Source organism: Harpia harpyja, chromosome 9 (genome assembly GCF_026419915.1).
Source record: "Harpia harpyja isolate bHarHar1 chromosome 9, bHarHar1 primary haplotype, whole genome shotgun sequence".
NCBI classification, from domain to species: Eukaryota; Metazoa; Chordata; class Aves; order Accipitriformes; family Accipitridae; genus Harpia; species Harpia harpyja.
Genome location: NC_068948.1, coordinates 14,275,530 through 14,297,351, shown reverse-complemented (window position 1 = coordinate 14,297,351; position 21,822 = coordinate 14,275,530). Strand labels below are relative to the sequence as shown.

The window sequence follows — 21,822 nt, the reverse complement described above, 5'->3', positions numbered from 1 at the left end:
CAGGCTGGGAGAAACACTGCCTGAAACTCTGGCAGGTCACCATGCAGTTACAACAGATACACTTAGGTGAATTTCAGACAAAGCACAGTAAAAGTTTCTTTCTCTACAGAGGCATCCAAGTAGAACGAATAAAGAAGATAAATTGTCTTTTAGAAGGGTGGGAGGGTTTCCAATATGCCTAACAACCATTATGGTTTTATGTCAAGCAGTTGGGGGGGGGGGGGGGGAAGAGTTCTCTTCTACAAGATCTTTTCTTAAAGGATATGATAGATGATTAAGGTGCACAGAAAGCTTCAACAGTATATACGTGAAAGTTCTCCGTACAAGGGTTCATTGTAAAACAAATGTGCTTCTTTAAGGATAATGGCATGGTATTATTTATGTAGACAGTTCCAGCAGTTCCCAAAGAGGAGTAAATGCTGTAATCATACCCATAAAGGCCTGCCTGCTTGCTTGCACATTATTTGGCATTAATTTTAGTATAGAATAATTATCAGAGGAACATTTGGATTTATTAGCTGTAAAGGCAATTTTAAATGAGGTATGAATTCAATACAGTAAGTGTTCTCTCAGCAGTGTGAATCCAAAATAGACTTGTCGTTTTTCACCCGATAAGTCAAGCTATGCCTGGGCATATGGAGATTTTCATAATATATTCTATTCAAGAATTAGAAAGCAGTAAATATTTGTGAAAACAATAATCAGCAACTGCGTCGGTGGGCAGTGACAATGTACTGTAAGATTTAGAAATGAGTCCCTGAAGTTAGTGATCCCGCATTGGATGCTGAAACTTTGGCTTGGTTTTAAGGTCTTTTTGGGGAGAGAATGAGGCAGGAGAGTGAGGCTTTAAATGCTGAGAGTACAGTTTTAAGATGAGAGCCTGAGTTAACGCTGCTCAATACGATGATCACCTGCAGTGAAATGTTCACCTAAAATTCCAGCGCTGCCATTTTTCAGCTTCTAAAAGTAAATGGCTTAGGAGATGGTACAAGCCATCTGTACTGCTGCAGACCATAGGTTTTATTGGGCTATTTTTTATCTCACTGGACTAAACTCTGCTCCTGGTTTGCTAGATAGCAGTGAAAAGAAGTGTCCTTTTCCATCTGCCCAAGCCAAGTAATTTATTTTGCTCTTCAGGATCGAAACGTGCTTTATGCCCTCATCACCTCAAGGCTTGACAGTGCTGTAATGGGCATTATACAGTGCTAACCAGAAAAGCCACATTCAAGAATCAATTCAGATCACCCCACTTTTTGATTAGAATAAGGCAGCAGAAGCGTAACATACCTTTGCTTCATACACTAGTGTTTGCTGGCACTTGTACAGGAGCCCATGTCACTAAGAAAATACTGCAAGTATTTCCAAGTGCCTTTCAGCTGAGTTTTCAGTGACTGCTTCCCCATCAGTGATCTCCTGGGTTCTGGGAAGAGCCCTTGGGGAGAGCCAGTGGAGCCCGCTCTGGTCTTTCTCCTGCCACTGTCTGTCAGGTCATGAATCTGGCTAGTTTTGAACAAGACCAGATATTCTTCTGTCTGTAGAACTGCTTTATTTATTTACTTATCTATATATGTATTTAATAGGAGTGGTAGATAGTCTGGGCTGGCAAACATTGCCCCACCAGAGTGAAAACTGCATGCACACATGTAAAGTTAAAGAAAGGTGTCGAGCAAATAAAAACTGACAAGTGCTCGGGACTCAAACTCCATTTGGGACTTTTTCTAGTGATAAAATTAACTTTAAAACCTCATGGGGCATTATAACTTTTTAAGTAGGAGGAGAACAGTGTAGCAATTCTCAACAGTAATGAGCAGCGCTGCCAGCCATGAACCATACTTTGTGGAGTTTCTCCTGAATGTGGAAATATAGGCAGGAAAATATAGTGACCTACGTGAAAAAAATTTTTTGTTTCATATTTTGAAGTAACTGATTAGAGCACAGACCTTGAAAACTGAGAGTTACAGTGCTCACAATTCTAAAAGTAGACGTAGCAAAGTGATTGATAGAGGATCAGTTAACTCATTTATCCCTTTTCTCCGTTCGTGATTTGCTTATAAGCGGTGAAGCATTTCCCAAGTGGGTGGTCCTCACCCACTTGTGGACCTACAGGTAAATGTCTGCTCACTTGGGGCTCGTTTTTGTCATTGGTGACCTCCAGGAGGCAAGAGCCTGCAAAGAAAAGTCAGCAGAGACCCTTATGTAGATCGTGCTGTTATGAGCAAGATATTGGCATCTGTCCCTAAAAAGCAGAGCCAACAAGTGGATTTGGTCAAGCCAGCACAGAAGATAATGTGACCACGAAAGGGGAAGGGCCTGAGGGCAGTTTGTAGGGATAGTTAGACAGCTTGCTGGGATGGAAAGATAAGAGCAATAGGAAAGCTTAGGAGAGATGGATCAGACAGAGAAAGAATGAGAACACCACTGCTTCAGTAAAGAGAACAGGATTCATGGCACCATAAAAAAAAGAAAGTGGCAGACCAGATTTTCATGTGGTGTAACGTGGTGCTGTAACCATTCTGATTTTCACCAGGTGAGGATCTATCTCACTTCTTGTAAAGGGGCTGGTGGGCTTCTCTAGCTGAAAAATGCCCTGATGCTCAGTAAGCAGCAGTGGCCCTGATGCAGGGGGGTGTCCAGTCACCAGCACTGTGCTGGAGGTCAGAATTAGATGATCATAATTTTCCCCTCTGGCTTTAAAATCTATTAACAGCTATTTTATGATGCTGATCATTTATCATTGCACCACAGACTGCAAGACCAGGACCACCATGATATACTTCATAGTTAATTTATTTCCATTAGTTCACAGCTAAACTTAATTTAAAAGAATTTCTAAAAATTGGATTAGAAAGGAGAAAACTGAGAGACTTTCCAGTGTAGAACTATTTGGGGAAAAAAGGAATTTCTAGAGCTGTGAGTTGATGTGGGGTCTCGGATGCAGGCATTTGACACTTGGTTGTGATACCAGCCTGTTACAGGAACGCCCCACGTTTCCCAGCAAATGATAAGGAATATTAATACGTGTACCCAGACAGATGTACGCTCAAGGCTCCTTCAGCATGGCTGTCTTCATGGCTGAAGCTTTGCTAATGAAACACCTTTTGCAGCAAGGACTGATACACTGTTTAATTACTTTCTCTTTGTCCTTCTGGTGGGTAATATTAACTGTTCCTGAAAACAAAGCATGTCCTGCCTCTTCTGCAAACCTGTCAGAGCTGAGACACGCTCTGCCTCTCAGTCCATATCATACCTGGTGTATGGAGACAGTAAAATGGGTTCTGCTGATGAAAATGAGAAAGGGGACTTTCTCTGTAGCTGGTGTGGAGATGGAATGGAGACAGGCTTGGTGGAGGACAAAAGGAGTAACTGGTTGCACCATTTTTCTTCTCTGTTTTACAGAATTGCTCTCTTTCTTCTCTTTTTACCTTTTCTCCTGTCACGACCTTGCTCAGCAACATGGGGAAAAAGGGATCCTTGAGGAAGTGGCCTGGTCACTTCTCCAGCATAGCAGTTCTTCTCCAAGTGCTACTTCAAGCACACATGCTTCCAGGAACCAGGTGGTTTTAGCTCCAGGTTAAATCTCACTGCACACCCCAGGGCAGGATTGTCTCACAGAGGGATGAGGAAGTTCTGATGATGATATAAAAAAAGTTAACTTTTTTTTTTCTACTTGCATACGTTACAGTGATTTTTTTTTCCTGAGAACTTAATCTTCTATATTAAATTAAGTCAAATAATCTTCTTGTCACTATAAAAATAATTACCATAGGTTTTTGAAAAGAACATAGGAAATAAAAGTTTTTTTCTAACCCCAAACACCTACAGCTTTTCTTTCCAGCATTATTTTAATGAGCAAAACAGTGTTAGATTTAAAACTGCAATTAAGATGAAAGTACAGAAATGACCAGCTTTATTTTTTGACCATATCTGCTATTGTTGATGCTGCTAATAGGTTCCGCAGGCACTAGTACTAATTGGCCTAACACCAGATAAAACTAGATTTTCTTTTAGGCAGATATTAAAAAAAAAAAAAAAGAAGAAAAAAAGAAATACAGGGACAGTAAAATCTCCTTGCTTTTCAAGGATAAGAACTCCAGAGACAAGGAATCAACTCCTCCAGGTCTCATCTCAGTATTGAATGTTCTCCCCTAATTTCTGTCATCAGTCCAAGCTCTCTCTCCTCCAGCCCAGGCTGCCCTGCTGATGCACCAAGCACAGAAATAGTCCCAGTGGGAGAGGAAGCAATGACCCTTAATCAGTAATATGCCTTTGCATCTCTTAGAAAAAGTAGCACTATTTTTTGTAGTTTTCCTTGTAAGAATTACTTATATTCCTGTGCTCTTTGGCACAGATCCATTAACCAAATGTACTTTAATGTCAAATGTATGACCATTACAAAATACAAACTGAACTAACATGACAAGGTTACTGATTGCTAAGACATGCAGGGCCAGGGTTTTAATCCCCGCTGGATGAAACTCTCTACTCCCTGTGCTTAGGCATTTTCTGCATTGGGACCATAAGCCCTTAACGGAGCTTCCCAGCGCAATCCCCAAAGGGGAACAGAAAAAGCTGAAATAGCTGTGACTGGCACCAGTCCTGGCTATAGACAGGGCTACTCTCCAGATTAGCTAAGGTGTTTGCGTAAGTCAGGACAGCAGGAATTGACCCGATATTTGTAGAGTGCATTTTGAATTGTAAAGTTTAATTTCTCCTATAAACTCTCTTGTTTTCCACTGTTAAACTACAAGGACTTCATTACACTGTTAGTAATCATAGCAGCAATTTCACAACAGTCCTGAAAAGTATCCTAACTGAGATCAGTTCATTTCGCTTATACAGTCCTTGCCACCTTGCCTTGCAAAATGTCTGAAGTGAACAGGTTTGAACAATGACTCAACACGTGTGTTGCTTGCCAGTGTCCGGATGTCTTGGTTTACTCCCCAGCCATGGCTAATGATGTCTCCAGCACTGCCTGCACAGCTCTGGCATTTGTTTGTTTGCTTGTTTGTTTATAGCAGCGGCTTCAGCAAGAGGTGGGAGCGTGAAGCATCTCATAGCTGATGTAAAGAGAGCAAGAGTCTTTTGTAATTCCGTGTAGCTCTTTCAAGTACATCCATTTGTTTGACACTGATGCTGTTGTATATTTTAACCAAACGCACACGAACAGAGAACCCAGTCCTGAAGCCTTTGCTTATTGAGAAAGGACTTCCAGATGTTCCTTACAGATATTTAAACTCTTTTAATGTAAATTTGAATTCTGGATCTAAAATCAGTGAGTGTAGCTCCCTACCAGAATCTGAAGCCTGATCTGGACAAGAAAGTTTAATTATCACGTTGATGCCTGCTAGTAGCTCTCCTGAGATATTTTCACATCCAGGAGAAGATGCCAGCTTTGTACTCCAATTACTTTTAAGATATTCCTAAGCCTTGTCCTGTAGATTTATTAAAGTGAAGGATGAGTGACAATATTCACCTCACTTGTGGAGAAGTCTCTAAATGTAAAGGCAAATTCCCTGCTTCTCATGCCATCGTCTAGCATCTCCCATGATTTTCTGTTTGTGTGGTATCACTAATTTACTGATGTGACACCCTTTTATAGCATTCCAATCCGTCACAAGCTCTAAACATTACACTTGTGTGTGTGTGTGTGTGTGTGTTTTATTCCTTTATTTTTTAACTAGGTGTACACAAATGAATACTGACTTTGGGTCTAATACCTGATTTACATAGGTGCAAATAGGTTATTATGCCTTTAATTTGCAAGCCTGGTTGATATAATTAAAGGTATTTGTGCTTTTTAGCCACACAATTGCATATGGCTTTTTAAAAAGAATGATCCTCCTAAAGGATTTTTCCCCACTGATGAACATAATGATTGAACATCAGGTACAGAGCCATTCTGCAGGCAAGAGAGTGATATTCTTGTAAAATGAGGTATCTCATATGGGTTGGTAGTTGCGTGGTCTGAATATAGCCCTCTTACCAAACAGACCTGATTTTTGCTGACCGTTCTGACATACAGTCCTTTCTTTTGGGTGATGGAGGGGAATGTACAGGAGGACAAACGTGTAATAGCCCATAAATATAACATTCCTCATTTAAGTGATCTTTCCAAAATGTAAAAACTTTCCTAAAAATGCATTAATACCACATAATCTATTCCACTTCCTGTGTAAAAGCAGAAACAGCTTAAAAATTTCAATAATTTTATGTAAAATATTCCTGAGCTAGTCATTTGTATGCTGGATTTCCACTTGATGCAATATGAAACCGCGGAGATACCTTATCATACTCTGAAAGCTGGCATTATAAGGCACTACTGAAAATATTGCAGAGCTTCGCATAGCAAAGAACATTCAGCTAAGTAGCTAGTGAGTGTCCTGTGTTTTTAAACACAGACACCTTTGCTGCTTCAATATTATTAGAAGTTCAGGAGACAAGAATCCAGCCCATAATATTTGTATCATTTTTAAGTGTCATGGGGGAAAAAATCCAAAATTGAAAGGAAAAAAGGAGGGGGGGGAAGCAGTCTAGTTGGGAAAGCTCCAGGGCCTCAATTCTTGCATAGAGCACTTGCACAGTGTGACAGCAAAGGCGGTGTCACCGACACGTCAGGGCCCGCGGAGCTGGGGCTGCCGCTGCGCTGCACGCCCGGCTGCTCCAGAGCACGGCACCCCGCTGCACAGCAGCTCCCTTTCCGAGGGAGCAGCTCAGCTGTGAGGGCACACTGGGGTCCCCAGTGTGCACACCTTAGATACCAGTCTGGCTACTAGAAAGCCTGAAGCATCAGGGGATGCATAGACCTGTGCGCAGTGAGGCAGGCTGAGCAGCGGTGCTTCACTGGCTCCTGTGGTCTCCCTTCGTCGGGAATAGCTTGTAACTGGGCACTTCGCTCACAAATGCATTTATTACACTGCTAAATACCAGAAGTGCAGCCTGCCAGTATCTTGGTTAACGTAGAGGGCTAACTTCTCACCGTGTCCACTGCTGGCACAAGATCTGTCAAAACACACAGTAATAAAAAATGAGGGATAATCTTTAAAAACAGCTGGGTTTGATACAAGATGCAGGTTGGGTTTGAGTTTTTATCTTCCTGCTTTGTGTAAAACTTGGTATTTAAATTGTGGCTTCATTAGGGAAGGCTGTACTTTCAGATACCTCTTGTTTTCAAACAAGATCTCAAGCTTTCCTGCTTTGTTTTCCCGAAGCCTTTGGAATTGGATCTGAATTTCACATGGAATCAGAAATAGTGTTTATGTAGATTTAAAAAAATTGGGTTTAAAACACCTCCCAGTGGCTAAATCCTTTGCTTGCTGATGATAAGGAAACACTTTTTTTGCTAGTGGTTTACTGCTGTTTTCATGGCTTTGTAAATCTAAGCTTTAATTTTTCTTCTCATTTGTGTTTATGTCCAAAGGTGTTAAAGTTGAACTATTGTAAAATTAATTGCATCTGGAAACATGGCATTATTTTTCTCCCATCTCTAATGTTCGTATTGCCACTGAGGGAGGGAGAGAGATGGAAGGGGAGGCTTCTGAATGTTGTAGTAGACAAGCTGCTTGTTTCCTTCACTGATAAAGAGAGTGATTCCTTCAAAGCGGAGTAGAAAGATGGCTTGGGACTTTGGCTGTGAATAACATCACATGCAGCTGCACTAGGAGCGGTGTCGATATCATGCTTTGTGGGCCACCGAATGTCTGGGAATGAATGCTTTATGATCACGTTTAGAGGAGGCTGAAACAAATCTAAACGAGCAAAAGAGTTTTATATTCTGAATACTCAAACCTTTGGAGAATGTCTTATATATTCTGTGCTAATTAGAAGTGTAGTAAAAAATGACTCTGAAGATTTACACAGACACATAAACACATATAGATGCAAATTTATATAAAGTGCAATGGAAGAAGGGAGGTAGATTTAGATGTGAATGCAAGAAGGAAAAACTAAACACAGTTGGACTCTTGTAGCCAGAAAAATGAATTAGTACTGCGTTTTTCTACCAAACACAGAACATGCATCTCATTTTTAATTGTCTCCTGAGCCACGGATATACAGCTAAATAGATGTGATAAAAGGTCAGGGGTTTTAAGCTCCACACTGAAACAATAAAAAAGACAGAACTAATTGTCCTGAGACCTTTAGCATCCCATAAGAAGGACAAATAAGGCAACTTTAGTGTGGTAATTTAGACTTGATCCTGTCTCATGGAGTTGAGGGACATAATTGCCCTTTCCCTGTCCCATAGAGGACCAGATTTCTTCGTCACCTAAACATTTACGAACTCTTTGCTCAAACACTTCCCAGGCAGGGCAGGAGGTTAGAGCACACCAAAGCTGACAACAATGCTGGTAAACTTCAGATGATTCACAAATCCATCTTAATTACCAGAGTCTCCAAACTTTTTTTTTTTCTTGAGGCCTGCTGTTTTCTCAAAATCTGAATCTAATAAATCCCGTTCCTCTGCCAGTAATGACAAAACTACAGGGAAAAAAAGCAGTGCTGTGAAAGAAGTAAAGGACCAAAGTCCATCTAAGTATATGAGACTATAAGAATTTACCCTCTCTGCACACAGATTTACCCCCATCTGCAAAGGCTCCAGAGGTGACCTGTGAAAACCATCATCTGATTCTTCCACTTCCTTCTGAGGGCCCCAACTCTCCTTTCCTTGATGACCATCTTGAAGGGCAAGTCTCGTGGCTGGCTGCCTTGTGCTACTGTGCAGTGGCCTTCTCACTTCTCCATGACCTTCCTCCCTGATGTTAAGCTTTCCCCTTTCTACTGCCTCCCCAAGAGGGCTTTCTACCCTCCTCCTTCCTAGCCACAAGTGATTAGTGTTTTCATCTTTGGCAGTAGCGGTGATGGCAAACACCTTGCTCTGTTTCACTTTCCTGGCACTAGAGGTAGCTCCTTGCTGTCCTGCTGGGCTGTAACTCATTGTGGTGTGCTGCCAAGGAAGACTAAGTTTTGGTAGACTCTGTCAGCTACATGGAAGCACTCAGGGCTTTTTCAGCCCCAAACTACTTCTAATAAAAATGATTTATGAGGGGCATCTTTTCCCAAGATGGCTTTGAAGAAATGTCCCTGATATCTATGTCTATGTGTTTATGGACACACACACATACAAAAAGCAGTGCTATTGGGGTTTTTTTTAATATTAAGACATCTGTGTGCAACAAATACACAATTATTCTTTCTTTTTTTTTTTTTTGTGTGTGTGGTCAGATTCCCTGGATTAAATTTCAGCATTACCATACAGCATTTCACTTATCCTGTTTAGTGTTGGAGCGGTGTAATACTGAGATAAAGTTACAGAAATCTGAAATCAAGAAGTTTTTTATCCATTTTAAGAGCTGCTCAGAGTCATCCTAAAGTTAGGAATCATGCAGAAGGTGTATACTCTGGAAAAGGAGCAGACATTTCACTGCAGTCTGTTTATTCCTCTTTGTTTGCAAAATAGTCCTCCTTTCACCTTAATAAATAGAAGAATTAATGAAAGCTTTTTTTGGCACCCCAGCTATTGCTTTTATATAGCCATCAAAAGGAAATGTGAACAGGATTGACAATTTCATTTATCTTTGTGATAGAAATGCAAAGTAAAGAATTTGTAGCAAGTTGTGTGCATATCATAATAAAAGGGCAGCAAGAAGCCCTTTTCTAGCCAGTGCAATTTATTTACCTCTTTTCAAAATCAACTTCTCATTGTGTGCCTACAAATCTGCCTGCTCTGAATATGCATTCAAAGAGAAAGAAAACAGGACAACTTAGAAAGGATATTACATGGGAAATTGCAAAAAGTACTTTATAATTACTTGGAAGTTTTGTCAAATTGGACAGTGCATTTTTGTGCATTTCAATAGGGTATAAAAATGCACTCGGCTGATGACCATGGAAAAGGGAAGCCAGCGTGAGACTGGTGAGGTCCACTCCTGCTTGTAGCAGTATCAGTGAGTGTGTCCCTCCCCAGTGAAGGTGTGACTGCCTGCAAAGGCTCTCATCTACAGAGGGTCAAAGAACAGAGAAAATTATGACCCTGAGACAGAACTGACCCATGTATGCTGTGATTAGATACTGTTATGTGGAAACGAGCATAAGATGAAGGGGCTGAAATTAAGACTTGGAAGAGCTAGTTCTCCTTCTCCATCACAGGGACTTCTCCATCACGCCTGTAGGGTGGAGATTATTAACTGTCTAATGTGGGTGACTCCATAGGTTCTAAACCACTGGTTAAAAATATCCAATTTTTTTATAACAATTTGGAAGAAATGACCCAAATCTACCTGCCCCAACCTGCTTTGTCCCACCCACTCAGATACACTAGGTATGTTGCCCCTCACTGCCGCAGCCAGGGCCTACAGCTTCACACACGCATCTGTGCAACACTCCTGGCTCATCCCAAGTTGGAAGAGGGCCCCAGTGGAGTTAGTTAGCCAATATCAAGTGCCCTGAAGGTCTTTTCCTGCTAAGATGGTTGGGTAAAGGAGCCACTTAATTCCATTAGCAGACCTCGCACCCTCTGTACTTACTAATCATAACAAATGTAAATAATAACATTTATATAAAAAGTAGCCAGGGTTTATAACAGGAATGGAAGAGAAATTTACTCATTGGGTTGAGGGAAGAAGCATCACCAAGGATCTAGAAAGAATCAGTTATGGGCATGAGCAAGGCAGGTTTTTTAAACGTGGATGCTATAGTGCTCACCAAGCACTTGCCAGAAAATTTCAGATAATCAGCCATGAGAGGTGAATCATGACAATAAGCAGCTGGGTGAAAAAAACAGGCTCTCCATGCCACTCCAAGCTGGTATTTCTATAATGTCCTACTCAAGGAACAAATCCCCACTGTTACTGTTTACCTAAACCAAAGGTTTATGTGGTTCTTTGTCCTGGAGACAAGATACAGTCTCTGCACAGAAGAGTGTTAAACTAAAGACTCACAAAACCTCCAGTCCAAAGGCAGGGATAAAACCAAAAACATTGTCGAGTCCGAGATAAAAAAGGATTTTTGGCATTCAGTTTGGCAGCATTAGCATGCAGTATCAGGAACGTTTTCCTTCCCTCTGTCTCTCAACACCACCACAAGTCAAATGTGGAAATAACAATGATTCTTCAGCAGAAACAACACCGCGTTACATGTGCTTTCTCTGTCTGGCGTTTCACTGAATTTGCAAAAATCTGACAAATCTAACCAACCATTAAAATGTGTAATAACAACGACAACAAAAGAGCATGCTTTGAGGGAGCATACACATGTAAATGCAGATGATGAAGAAACATAAGTAGAATTTCTGACTCATGGTGAAGAGATTGAATAATCTGGTCAGACAGTTTTAGTAATTTGTTATTTATTCATTAACTTGTACTGTAGCACATTCCTATTTATTTTGAGTGCAATGGCAAAGTACAGCTGCACAGATGCAGGCAGAGTTAGCTAAAGGGTAGTTTTAGGACAGGTGGTATCCTAGATTTGTAAGAAGGCCTTTCTGTAATTAACAGTGGATTCACCACATCCAAAACATTCGCTCATGCAGTGTTCCTTCATGTATTATCAGGGTTATACTAAAGCCTATCAATTACTTTGCAGAATTCATAAAAATAGAGACATCTAATATATTTGGAGAGTAAAAGGTGAGTCATTAGCTGCATTTTTAATTTAACAAATTTAACTTTATAAATAAGATTTTTTCCCTAGGCTATCATTTCTAATTATGCACCTATATAAATTTATGCTATGGTATTAACATTTCATAAACCACAAAGGCGGTTTTCAGTCTGTGTGAAATATTGTAGAAAAATTTCTGTGCAATACAACTTAATAGCATATGAAGTTATAGCCTGAACACTTGTTCAATGTTTTTGGAAGCAGCTCTATGTCAAAACTGCAGCTTTTTTTTCTACCTGGGTAAGCCACAAGTTCAAGTGCAATCAGGTGAACATTTTAGTCTTAGCTTAACCTCTACCATTAGACAGAGTCTGGAAAGCTATCAGCTATTTCTCAAGAAAAGGTCAAAAATAACTGCCAAAAAGATTGAATTCTTTGTTGCTGGATATATAGGTTGATCCAAGTACAGCCAAAACAACATCAAAAAATATCTTGCAAGAAAAGCTAAATAAAGATCACAGTATCTTAAAAACATAAATTATTACAGCAGTTACATTGGAGGGAGAAATCCACCTGCTTTTTTTAATCATCTCTGGTATTAACTTTACCCCTGGAAAGGTGAGACCTTTTGGAGGCTTCATGAGAGCAGTGCTCATGGGCTGCAGCTACCCAGCGCTCAGGAGGCCACCACGGCTTCACTGCCTGCACCCTCACATCCCTGTGTCCCATCCGTCACTCCCCCCAGCTGCTTCCCAGGATGGTTGGGCACAACGGCGAATTTCTCAGAGAGTGAATATTTTCTGCTCTCCAGGGCCTCATTCTTCTCCTGTGAGGCCCAATGATTCTCAGGGTTAACAAAGAGCTTCATTTTTCTGGGCTTCTGAACAAGTTCTCCTGCCTGTCCTTCCCCTGGGTTGCTTTAGGTGCTAGTAACTGTCCAAACATGCAGAAAGCCACAGATTATTCCAGCAGATCCCTCTTCCTTCCCACAGCACCTTTCCCCTTTCTGTAGGGCAATGCTATAACATGGGAATTATTTAAACAATGAATTGATACGATTTCTTTTAGCCATGACCACCATCACCAACTTCAAGCCTCTGGTTTCCAGAGATCTGCTTTTGACTTGATGGTATTGCATTGACAGAGAAACTATAGACAACAGAAGAGCTTCCTAATGCAAAAAATGTTGCTTGTTATTATCAGGATTTTCAATAATTATTACCTAATCTGTGGTTCACTGTGATGCACTTCACCAGAATCTCATCAGCCAATCGATCCTGCCTATTTGACTTGGCATTTCTCATCCACAAAACAAGGCCATGAAGTTGGACTTAAAAAGACACCTTTCCTGACAGCAGAAAGTATTTTGTACAAAATCATGAGCAGGAGTGAGGAATCATCACCCATAAGATAAAATTATACTCCATCAAGCAGATAATGTAATGGTGATAATCAGTATAAGATGAAGCATGGTAAGGTTATGATTTTGAGAGCCAACTAGGAGTTTCCCATTCAAAGCTATCTTTGAAAGTTTAGGGTTAGTGTTTATAGCAAAAGCCATGTGTGCCATCCAGGAAGAAAACACAGAAAACATTTTGGTGAGGTTTTGGCTTTCAGGAACAGGTCTCGGAGACACAGCCAGATAGCGCGGGCAGCGCAAAGCAGCCTCTCTCCAGTGCAGTGATAGTCCCTGGAGGGGTGGTCTTTGTCCCTGTGCCTATTGCCCTTGTGCCCAGAAAGCAAGGTGTGCTCAGCCCCAGCATGCTGTGGCCAGCGCTGGCAGCAAGGAGCAGGACTGGTGCGCCTCACTGCCCAGGTATGCAAAAGTGCTTCTGACACTTCTCCCCATTTGTTAGGGCAACCATCTGGCCAATGGATTTGTTCTGAGGTGTAAAGGACAGCTCAGAGAGGCTTTATTACTAAGAAAGATGCAATAAAAATAGGTAAGCAGGAAACATCAGATGTAGAGCTTTCATACACAGAATAATAATGCTGGGAAAACAGACTGAGCTTCCACATATGGTGGCTTAAGTTGGAAGCACTGGAATGGACTGTGAGTGCACACACAGCTGTAAGAAAAATACTGACTTTGCTGGGATAGAAAACTCTAATCATTGCTTAGTTTTCTCGCAGTGTTCATCTGCTAACAGTATTGTGGCTGAATTCATTCTGGTTATCACTGCAGTTAACGTCTTCCTCCTGAAAGCCTAAACTCCACAGTAGCAGAAACTAGTGAGTAGTACAGGATCACTGCAAAGAGCTCTAAGGGAGAACATATATTATAGTCAACTTTATACAGGATTGTGAGGATTATCTCCTAAAAAAGATCAAAATAAAGCAGATCTTCTGAACAATGGAAATCGTTATCTCTAACTAGCAGTGTAGTCAATTTATTTAAAAAAATATCTATTTTTACATGGTGGATTAATCTCAGATTAGTGAAGTAAAAGCCTTACTATTGAAGTAGCTGTAAATATTTGAATTCTAGCATTTTTATAGACTTGTTCCTGTTTATTTCAAATACCTTTCTGCGTAGTGATATGATTTATTCTGTGGCTAATCAGATACGTACCTTTGTCTTCTTCCTGTCAGTTGCAATACGCTTAAGGCGGGTGCTGATCTAAGCAGGCTGTAGGTCCCTGGGGTTGGGACAGAATGTGCCTTGGCACAGCTGGGCTAGAGCTGCAGTCCCCCAGCACCGTGACCGCTGCCCACCGGGTGGTTACCCTGCCCGCCAACTGAAATATCTCACAAATGTCATCCATACAGCCTGAGTCCCAGAAACAAATTAATTCCTAGCATGCTATGAAGCCTGTCCTTTCCAATTCACCTGGATACCTGCCTCTGCGTTTGAATGACTGCCTGCAGTGAACTGGACATGACTGAATTACAGCTTAAGAAATAATCATTCTGCTCAAAAATTTTCACTATGTAGAAGGCTTAAATCAGAGCAAAGTCACATCTGAGCACCAGGACTCTTACCCACATAAGAGACAAGGAAGGCAGAAACATACTTATGCGTCCAAATTTTGTTATCTACATGTTATCGTCTAAATTAGCCTCCTGACAGTCAGTGGAGCTTTCAGAGGGAAGCATCTGAAGTCAGACACATGCTTATCCCTAACAGGAGCCACTTTGAACAAATGTGTGTTGCAATTTTTTTCTAAAACTCTGCAAATAGAACTATTTGTCAACAAAACACTTTGTTAGAACTATTTGCTCCCCTCTAAGGATTCATTTCATGAAGATCTTTCGTCTAAGACTATTTTCCAGTATTCTTTCACAGATTAATTGCTGGAACTTGTGTATTTCTACAGTGGTCATTATCATTATTTTAAACTAGCGAAACCTTATTTAAATTTTTGTAAAAGTCAAACTCTCTTGAGCGTTTCCTTGAATCCATCCTCCCATATGTTCAGTACCTCATCTGAGTATTGGGCTTTGTCCATAGCCAGTATTTTCTGCCCACCCTCTTTCCATCTGACAAGCTCCTGTTTGCTGAAAATTGATCATTACAACTCTGTAATGCACCATGTCTAATCCACACCTACCAAATGTGCTGCTGAGGTTAGGTTTTGGTGTCCCCTATTAGAATCTGTACAAAGGGCTGATGCAGAAAACCCCTGTCAGAAGTTAACCAGCTCAGATCTTGGGAGAAGGGAGGTAAGAAAGGATTATTTTTAATCTCATTTCCCTGAGAACACTGAGAAGAACATCAGAGTCCGCACACGAAGGATGTGGAATCAAGAGCAATCTGCTTTCCAGTTCCCATCTTCTTTCCTTTGCTTGTGGCAGCATCTCCCCAGGTCTTCTGGTGCCACGATCTCCTTGGAGGATGGGGAGAGGCTCCTATTCCTGAGCCATTTGTGACCAAACAAGTGACTTAAATCCCATAATTTCTTGAAATGTTGTTCATCCTTTGGGGCTGTGCAACCGTTTCTCCTTTGGGAAAAATTGCTTTAGGCTTGTGGGCTGCAGGAAAATTACCCAGGAGAAAATTCATCCTGGCCAGGAGTGGGCTCTGACCTTCCCAGCCACAAGTCGAGAAGCAGAGAGAGGCATCGCTCACGTCTGTCTGTTTCTCAGGTCACTCATTGGAGTGGTCCCTATTTCCAAGCTCCGAACATAGCCCTTCACAAGTGACTGCCAGCATCTGCCTGATACACCCACTGACTAGTTTCTTTCATTTTGGGGGATAAGCAGTTCAATTTTCTGGGTGGTGGATTTTTCTTCAGTCTAAGTCCTTCCTACCATGGCCATAAAATGTTAATGTGTCAGCAGGCCATAGCCAAACTTCCACAGTGTCACCTCCCAGTTCAGCACTTATTCCTCCACGTGTGTCAGCCCTGCGGCTTTCTAACTACAGTGAGCACTGAGAAAACACTAGCAAGTAATTGATCCTGCTTGAACAAAATAGTCATTTCAATTCTAATTTAGGAGCCATAGTCTCTAAGTGTCCTTCTGAAACAGTGGCTAGCGGGTTGATTCACCAACAGACTGCAGAGATACATTATTGGTGAAAGGGTTATCTGCAAACCGAAAAATACATGTCCTTTCACATTCCCTTCTCTGTTCCACAAGTGCATGCTGTGATGAGAGGGGTGTGGAGGTGACCCCCTCTCAGGCAGGCTGCTGCAGGCTGCAGAGATGCTCTGCTGGCATCTCCACCCAGGCTGCTTTCTCCCAGTGCCAGGGTTGCTCAGAGGAATGGGAACGGAATAGGGAATCTAGCCAAAAGTTTCTTTTTATTTCATATAAAGAAAAGTAATATAAATGATTAAGTCAGAGCATCTAATTTATCTGTACAGCATGAAGTCAGGTGTTTCAGCTGATAAATGAAGACATCAACTTATTAGCCTAGTTTTGGCAGAATTATTAAGAGCGTGTTTACATTCAGGCTCATTAAGGGAGACATCTAAAACCAGAAGCATCCAAAATTAATGGATGCTTTTTGAAACTGTTGGCTTCAATGAGTTGTGTTGCATTCTTTTATTAAGTGGATAGGTTTTTGTGGTTTAGGCAGAGAGCAGCTACAGGTAGTTCCTTAAAAAATAAAAATACAGTCTTGATCTGTAAAGGAAAATTAATGGAATACTTGGAAGCCTTTCTGCACGTCAGCCCAGATATGGTGTGTTTAACACAAGATGTTTGTGCCTAATATGATTTTCCATGTTGTGTGTGTTTTATATATGTAGCGTAACATTCTTGTCCTACTTGAACTTTTCTTTTTCTTGCACACTCTTCTTTTATGCTCTAGTATTAATTGGAAAGACAGGGTTTCTGTACATTTTCTGATTGCACTGATTTAACAAAAGTCATGATTTTGGCTTTATCAACTAGCCAGATTCACACTGTCAACACCTTTTCTCTTGCTATCTCACTCACCCATGATTCAAAGAGGTAGTACATTGACATGCTATGTGCTTAAATCCTTAACTGACAGTTGCAGTAACTCGCGTCCATTTGGAGTATTCCCCTATGTTCTCACAGCTTAAGTGGCATTTATATAGGTATTTAATATAGAAAATGTTATAAAACATTTAAAGCACAACAACTCTGAATACTGAGTATCTATATATATATACACTATATAGAGAGCAAGAAATATAGATCTATAGAAAATAAAATGTATTTTATGTTAAACTGTTATTAAAACAATTGGTCCTGGCAAAAGGCCCACAGGTGAGCACAGGAAGGTTACCCCCCGTACCTGGATGATCATTGTGGTGAGGCCAGGAAACAGAGGCCATCGTGCTGCAGAGGGTGCTGCAAGTCCTGCTGGCTCAGCTTTCTTCCTCACTTCTTCTGCAAGAGCAGTATCCTCCCTGCCATAGCAGTTTGTTTCTGTGAGCTACCTAGCAGCCAAATCAGGAAACCTAATGCAACCACATTTAATCAAAAATTTTTTCATACTAGTTTTAGCTTCAGCTCCTCACCAGAGGGATGCAAGAGATGACTTTTCAACAGCAACGGGGTTTTTTTCCAATAGTTTATCAAGTATTTATTATTAACAAAAAAAAAAAAGAAAAAAAGAAAAAAGAAAAAAGAAAAAAAAATCAATGGATTCTAAGCAAATAAAACTCATTTCCCTACCTCTAGTTAATCAGGCTTTATTTGCTTAGTATCTGTGATGTTGCAGTAATTATACTAATTCTCCAGTCATCCATTGAGTCTCTCTTGAAAAACTGGATAGATGTGACTTGAATTTCTAATTCTTTTGATTTTCTAGCTTTGTACTAGTGGAGAGCCTAGCATGATGTAATCCTGGCAATGCAAATAATAAAAAGGAAAGGAGAAACAATCTTAGCTTTTTTAAAAAGTAAAGCAAATGCTCTAGTTTTACACATGGAAAACATGTATTCTTCTTTAAAATTTTGCACAGCAGGTCCATCTCCTCACCCTTTACATTTGGAGCTGGCAGATTGCTGAGGTGCTTACATTGCAGCTCACATAGAAACGCTTGCAGAACTGAGGCCTAAGCGTTTAAGAGGTTGCTGCAGATCTTGTCTGATCTGCTGGTTTCTTATATGGATTTTTTTCCATATGAGGTGCTGGGAGTTCTTTGAGGTCAAATATATGTCAGTTTTCTGTGTGGGAGATGTTACTAGTTTCTCTGAGCCCCGTGGAAAATACAAGGTATTGCCTAACTCAGTGGTGTTCTCTCCTGGACTTAATGTTCTTTTTTTTAATAACATTTTTAGTAACATTTATTAATAATATTTTGGCTTCAATTCCCCATTAATTATACCACTTTGAGAATGTGATGAATCAGAATGTTGGTAAACAGTTGCTACAATTATTTTGTAGACCCAAATATGGAGTATTTTGAGTTTTGTCAACGTGTTCATCTCTTTCAAAGGATGATTATATTAATTTTTCCCCAGAAGAGGGACAAGTACTAATTTATAATTTATAAAATATTATTTTATAATAATTATCTTTAAGATATAAGATATTACAAGATAGTGATCTAATATAGTTTATAAAGATCCTGGTGCAAGTTAACGCAAACATGTTACTCAAAGGGTGTAACCACAGTATGTAGGTAGAGACACTTCAGAGGCAAGCAATACTTGCCTCTGTACTGTCAGGCACTGCTGGGACGTGGAGATCTTGCTGGGATCTTGGAGTCAGAGCTTCTCATGGTAATGTTGAAGTTTGGCTGCTTCCCTGTATTTAGTACACTTCTGCAAAGCAAAGTATTTTTTATAATTCCCAAGACTGAGCTGAGTTGGCTTTTAGTCTGCTACTCTGCCTCTGGGTGGTCCGCCTCACTCAAGCCCTTCCCAATAAATTTACTAGGTCCCTTTTCGTATGCAGTGGTTGCACAGAGCTCTGGAGGTGCAACAGCTCCAATCTGCTGCAGGGTGAGCTGCCAAATGGCAACCCCACGTGCTGATGGACCTGACAGATGACAATTTTTATATGTTGTCTTGTCTTGCCATCTTCTACTCCTGTCTAAGTGTTAGGCAGCCAGCATCATGTCTTTTATTAAAACAGGCTATATGCCGTAAATTTCAGATAAATTTTTCATTGTGGAGTAATCTGATTTTTCTGACTGCTTTTGATTTTATTGTAAGCATCGTTTACTAGAAAATGAGCTATTGTTGCATTATTATGAATATACCTTGCCTTCTCTTTCCGTATGTTCTTGCATGAGTGTCACATACTGTTAGATCGTTTAACAAAGAATATCAGATAAGAAAGCTAGATAAAGTAGAAACTAAAGGCAATTAAAAATGCATTTGCTGCATAAAGTGAGAACTGTGCCTAGCCAGAATGCAGAAACATGCTTTCTACCTTAATCGGTTTCATGGAAAGTAAAATAAAGCTTTTTGGTGGAAATGTCACTCGTCCAGAGTAAGGATGAATAAACCAAAGAGAAAGCACAGTCTGACAGTTTTCAGCCTGAATTTCCTAATATAAGACCAATCAGTTCTTTCTCAAACACTGTGCTAGACTTCTGCTTATCACCTGGATCCTGGAATAACTTCAAGGCAGTGCAGCCCACTGCTTCCAGATGGGAAATAGGAAAGTCATCATGTATATTGAAAACAATCTAGTCCTTTGAACTTGCAGCTTTTATGACCTTTTACAAACCTCTTATGGGAACACAAATACACTGTCAGTTTGGTTTGGGCCTTATCAGGACTGGAATTCGGGGGGTGGGGAGGAGGAAGGAAAAATGCAATTATACCTCTTGATTTGATGTTAAACCAGTGACATTTTAAAGGCAACCAGGCTGGCAGTTGCCAGCCTGTTGTTATGAGCTACTCTGAGGCAGAAGCTCCACAGTGAAGGTCACTGTGCTGGAAGCAGAGATGTGAACATTTTAGCATCTCTCTCTTTTGCTTTTTTTGGTTTCTTTATATCCAATATTCGCTTCTGCCCCTCACCAATTTTCTGAAGATAATACAGTTTTCAGAAGCCTGTCAGCATGCCATCAGCATATTCCTGGGGTTCCTGGAGAGGCACCCTGAGCCCCCAAGTTTGCTTGAACGCTGCCTGTGAGCTGAGAGCAGCAGCACTGCCTGCTCCACTGCAGGAGTGGAAGGCTGGGGCTGCCCTCCACGTTCACAGGAGTCATTAGCAAAAGCATTTACTTTCTATCAGTAGGAGCAAAACTGGCCCCTGTGACTATGAAAACATGTCAGTCTAATGAGAAAAATGAGGGAAAAACCCCTGACAAAAATCTAAGAATAGAGTGTTGAACAGGACTTATTTCTGCCAGAGGATTTACGGCAGAGATGAACATTGCTTAAATATGGTAGGACTACTGCGTCACATCAAGTATGTTACAGCGCCTTTAAACCAACTCAAAGTAAATGTCTCATCACATATGCTTTGTGTGTGTAAAATTGGATATTTTTGCAGCCTTCTCCTTTTCAAAGGTGACCTGCACTGTTTTAATTTCTGAATGGATTAACTCCAAACAGCAGGGTATGAATTAAAGGCTCCTCAAGCAGCCATTAGAAAGTATTTTGGTTATTCAAATAATGGAGTTGCTAGTCATTTAAAAAAATTACAGGGAGAAATGTTCTTAAATGTCATCAGCTACACAGTGCTGGAATCGCTTAGGGGATTTCATGAGTTGCTATAAAACATGGTCCAGCAACGGCAAAAGCAGTCTGCCATTACCAGTCCCGTAAGTCTCAGTGTCTGCTTAAAGCGCCAGATACTCATCCGCTGTTAGTCGCCATCACCTCCTGAGGTCAGCGATGCTCCCGCATTTCATATCAAAGGAGGATTTGGGCTAACAGTGGAATATGAGAAAGGGACTAAGAGACGACAAAGATGACTGTCCCTTCAGGAGGAATTCTGCTGGTTTCATCCAATGGTCCCTTCAGACTCCTTCTGGCTTCCCTGGAAAGGTGCTCAGGAGCCAGGAAGGGGAGGGACTTCAGAGCTTCTCCCTGCCCACCATCTCCTCAGGGATGGTTTAGGGATGAAGTCACATGGATAAAGTGATGAAGAGTCCTGTTGCCAAAACAAATGCTCCTGTGTTTTGGCTTATCCTACAGCAGAGAGAATCTTCTCTACTAAAATCTGATTTGGAAGTGGAAAGCTATGTAAATACCATAGGATTTCTCCATTAAAACAACCAATTTCAGTTTGCCTAGATGTAAAATATTGTTACCTATCTGCCACGCAGCTTAATCTGAGTGACAGTTACAGCAAGATAATATGGGCATCAACAAAACACAGCCTTTACTTCAAGCACTTGAATAGTTTCTCTGATTTCACTGGGAATTGCTGGTGTGGATGATGCTGCAGGATCAGCAACTGCAAAGGGAGCTTCTCCCTGTGATATTCCTGCTGTTCATCATCTGTTTTGGGGTATGAGTGCAGACAGGCAATAGCTTCTGTGTTGTAGAAATCCCTTTTGCTGGCAGGATTGAATCAATAAATGACTTCAAGTGTTGTTATGATCCTAAGAGCAAAATGATTTGCACAGAGTACTTGCTAGTCAGTGTAAAGCACAATAGTGCCCCATTATAATTTTAGTAGAAGAGGAGAGCATAAAAAGTCTTGTTATTACTTTAAGACTGTGAAAAACACGCTTGTGTTCCTAATTCCTTACTTTAATTGAATACAAAGATATCAGCGCTTCAGTGTTCAGCTGCTACATATAAAATAAAATTTGGTCGGTAGTAAATACGGTAGAACTGAAGTTTAATGTTATAAATCGAGGGACGCGTTCAAGATAAAACTGTCTTCACT

General features: G+C 40.7%; 1 protein-coding gene and 1 long non-coding RNA gene across 3 annotated transcripts in view; one reads left to right on the top strand and one right to left on the bottom strand.

Moving 5' to 3' along the window:
* The window catches only part of LOC128145899 (uncharacterized), a 72,363-nt gene extending 63,598 nt beyond the window's left edge, over nucleotides 1-8,765 (top strand). For both annotated transcript variants that reach the window (XR_008236615.1, XR_008236614.1), the window contains exons 2-3: nucleotides 3,397-3,554; nucleotides 8,573-8,765. This is a non-coding gene — a long non-coding RNA (uncharacterized LOC128145899). The remainder of the gene's footprint in view (nucleotides 1-3,396; nucleotides 3,555-8,572) is intronic.
* LOC128145894 (uncharacterized protein F13E9.13, mitochondrial-like) overlaps nucleotides 1-21,822 on the bottom strand; it is a 191,828-nt gene that overhangs the window by 18,717 nt on the left and 151,289 nt on the right. The gene's annotated exons all lie outside the window — the stretch shown is intronic.